Here is a 4121-nt window from a genome sequence, read left to right as displayed (position 1 = left end):
AGGCGGATCTTTGTGAGTTCGAGGCCAGCCTGGTCTACATAGTGAGTTCCAGGGCAGCTGGAGCTAGAGGGGGACCCTGTCTCAAAAAGACAAAAAAAAAAATTTATTTTTATGTGTATGAGTGTATTGCCTGCATGTATGTAAACCCATGCTGTGCAGTGCCCATGCAGTTCAGAAGAGGGCGTTGTTCCCCTGGTACTGGATTTAGATTGTTAGCTGCCATGTGGGTGCTGGGAACCAAATCCAGGTCCTCTGCAGGAGCAGCCAGTGCTCTTAACTGCTGATCCATCCCTCCAGGCCCTAGTGATTAGAACCCTTATCTCCTTCCCTTTGATAAGTCTGCAAGCTTCAATGTTTCTTCCCTGGGACTCTGCAAATATCCCTGACTCTGTTAGGTTTTCAAATTGACCTCACTTGGGTACATTTGATGTCTGTAAGAGTTCAGTAAAATGGTTTTCAGGAGACCTGTTTTTAGGGCTGGGCATAGCTCAGTACTAGAGTACTCATTTACCATGCACAAGGCCCTGGGTTCCAGCCCTAGCACTGTACCCAAAGAGAATTCATTACAGAAATTTTTCATGATGTTTAAAAATCTGAAGAGCCCAAGGTGTTTTTTTTTTTCTGGTTTAGGCTTGAATTGTCTCTCCCAAATTCACAATTTTTTCTGAGGCAGGCTCTCATGCATCACAAACCTCCAACTCATTATTTAGCTGAGGATCTTAAACTCCCAAACCTCTTGCCTCCACCTCCTGAGTGCTGGGATTACATGTGTGCACTGTGACCATGACTTATTTACACAGTGCTGGAGATTGAACTTTGCCCACTAGCCAAGCAGTCTACCAACGGAGCAATATCCTGGCTCCCAAAATTCTCATGTTAAAGTTTTAATGTACTTGGCGATAAAATTTTTGCTGGGGTAATTCAATGACAACAAATAGACCAGGTCCCAATTCAATCCGATAGGTTCGGAAGTGGAGATGAGAATATAGGTTCCCGAGAAGGAAGACCTTGTAGAGACAGGAAGGAGGGTGTGAGCCACAAGCCTGAGAAGAAACTGGGTCTGCCAGCACCTTGATCGTGAACTGCAAGCTTCTTAAAGAGTGAGGGAGTGTGTCTGCAGTTCATGCCACACCACCTATGGCACCTCCTTCACCTACAGGAGACTCATCAAACTAGCACAGGCTGCCAAACTCCGAGGCAGAGAAGCCAATACTTTTAAACACTTCGAGACCAAAAGCAGTAGGGAAGGCGGCTGGTTTTATTTGTGGAAGACATTTGGATTTTCATTTTGACCTATTTTTGTTTACAATGGTAAATTCAGTTTATTCTGAAATGAAGCCCAGGAAAATGAAGCCCCCCCCATCACATAATCATTTGTTTACATTGTTGGCAAGGTTGTTAAGCCAACTTAAGAGTTGGAGTCTAGTTTTGGCAGGAAAAGAAAATGGATTTTCACCTCATCATGGGCTCTGGGAGGATTAAGATGCCTTGGCTAAGGGGAGACTTAGTCCAATACTCACTCCCAAGGCTCAGAAGTTACCTGAACACTATAGGATGGTAATAGGGTGAGAAGCACTAGAATTTTCTTGCCGTGAGGCTAGTTTGATACATTGAAAGGTAAAAGCATTGCAGGTAAATAAACCAGAAGCTTAGAATGGTGTTATTTGTACCATAAAGAAAAATAAGGTAATGTGGTTGCATGTTGACTGTTTTACAGTTAGCCTTTCTTGTGCGTCAGTGAGATAATCTATTTCTCCCAGATATGTATTTTATGTTTCTGTGACTTTTCTTCTAGAATTCTTTGACTCCTACTGCCTTCTTTGTGTTTCCAGTATTTAATATACCAGGCATGTAAAGTTGAATAAGATACACCAGTATTGACATAAAAGGGAAACAAAAATAATAGGCATGAAAGCCGAGTTTATACAAGGAAAGCAGGGTTAGAAGGAAGTCTCAACTATGGCCCCGACACTGTTAGCTCGATAGAGGTCTAGGAGTGTCCTTTCTATTTAGTGCAATTGTTTTCCTAGAAACTTAGCGAGAACAAGCTCAGCACAGCACTGAGGGTAGAAATCATGTTGGGGAGGAAATGGACAGAGGTTGCTAAACAACCTTTCCAGAAGACTGTCGTAAAGGGAGGAGAGGCAAAATAGGAGATGGAGACAAAGGGTAAAGGATGCAGTTCCTGAACTAAGCACCAAGGTATCTATCCTGGGGTAGATATTAGGTAGATACGCCAGCAGGTGCAAAGGTGCCATAGGATGGAACCAGAAATAATGCCCAAGGAAATACCAGAGAAGCTGCAAGCGCAGGGACTTCCCAGTTGTAACGTTAGCTGTTGTGCCGTTCCTTCCAGTCCAGTCATGGCCAGGATGAGACAAAGTTCTGCAGTTGTTGGGGTCAAAGAATAGTTCTAGGTGTGGTGACGCTCACTAGTAATCCTAGCACTCCAGAGGTGGAAACAGGAGGCTGAGGACTTCAAGGCCGGCCTCAGGCATATATCAAGGTCAAAGCCAACCTGTCTGATAAATACACCAAACATAAAGTGGGGATGGTAGTGTGCTGGGCAAAAGTCCACATGGAGCAGGAAGTAAAGGTGTAGTTAATTGTTCAGATAATTCGAGGTTTGAGTATACTCTTTGACAAGCATGGACAATCCAAACTTAAGTCCTTTACTTATTTTAGGATGAAAAGTCTATTATGTTCCTAGGTATCTTTTTTAAAGTTACTAAATTACAAGATAGAGAAACTTGTTCCCCTTGTTTGGACCTAACCCTATATTGGAACTATTAAGTATTTATCTGGGCCTAGGAGACCAACCATGATAAAACTGAGCTGCAAAGAGCACCTTGAAGCCAGGGACTTTGAGAGCCTCTTAAGATTTGTTTCACCTTGCTTCTAACAGAAGAAACTACAGAGCAACAGAAGCTCATAAAACATACTTGTTAGAGCAAAGGGTATACAGTGGTAGAGTAGTTGTCTAGCATGTAAGAGGCCTTTTGCCAGGTGTGGTGGTCCACACCTTTAGTCCTAGAACTTGAGAAGCAGAGGCAGGTGGATCTCTGTGAGTTCAAAGCCAGCCTGGTCTACAAACTGATTTCCAGGCCAGCTGGGGCTACGGGGAGACCCTGTCTCAAAAAAGACCAAAAAAAAAGAAAAAAGGCCTTTTGGTCACTCCGATCATCACAAATAAGCAAATAAAGAAATAATAGTTGTGGGGCTGGAGAGTTGGCTCCGTGGTTAAGAGCACTAGCTGCTCTTGTACAGGGCCTGGGTGACTTTGTGAACAATATTTGCCTATACTTTAAAAACGAGATATAGCAGGCTGGAGAGATGGCTTAGCAGTCAAGAACGCTGGCTGTTCTTGCAGAAGATCCAGGTTTGAATCCCAGCACCCACATGGCAGCTAACAACTGTCTGCAACTCCAGTTCCAGGGACTCTGATATCCTCTGACTTCCGTGGGCACTGCATGACACAGGTGCACGTATACACATGCAGGCAATACACACATATACATAGAATAAAAATAAAAAACCTGTCTCAATAAACTAAAAAAAAAAGCTTAAAAAATGAGATATAAACTTACTGAACCATTGAAAAGGGACAAAATATTACCTTAAAATATGTACTTGAGATGAGGTTTACTAGGTTGGCCTCAAACTTGCACTCAAATGATCCTCCTCTCTCATTCTCTTGAGCAGCTGAGAATATAGGTGTGTATACCATGCTCATCTGTCTTTAAAAAAAAAATTTTTTTTTGGTCTTTTTTGAGACAGGGTCTCCCTGTAGCCACCTCTGGCCTGAAACTCCCTATGTAGACCAGGCTGACCTTGAACAGCTCCCCCCTCCTGCCTTCCTCTTGTCAAAGCATTGTTTTCTGCTGTTTCTGGATGTGAAGAATCTTCCTTAAATCCGACCACACAACATGCTGATTTGGCTCAGAAGTCCTTGGCCTATGGCCAAGGCGGTGAACTGTGCGGGAACCTGGCTTAGTAGAACTGAACGTGGGCCTTCCTCACGTCCCAGGACGTTCCTTTGGATGGAGTGATTGGAGACCCTTTGAAGGATCAGCCATGTAAAAACCAAAACCAAACAAGACCCGGCAACAGCTAGATGAAGG

The sequence above is a fragment of the Nannospalax galili genome, unplaced genomic scaffold, assembly GCF_000622305.1.
Source record: "Nannospalax galili isolate Female #2095 unplaced genomic scaffold, S.galili_v1.0 scaffold1087, whole genome shotgun sequence".
NCBI classification, from domain to species: domain Eukaryota; kingdom Metazoa; phylum Chordata; class Mammalia; order Rodentia; family Spalacidae; genus Nannospalax; species Nannospalax galili.
Note: the sequence above shows the minus strand (reverse complement) of the source record.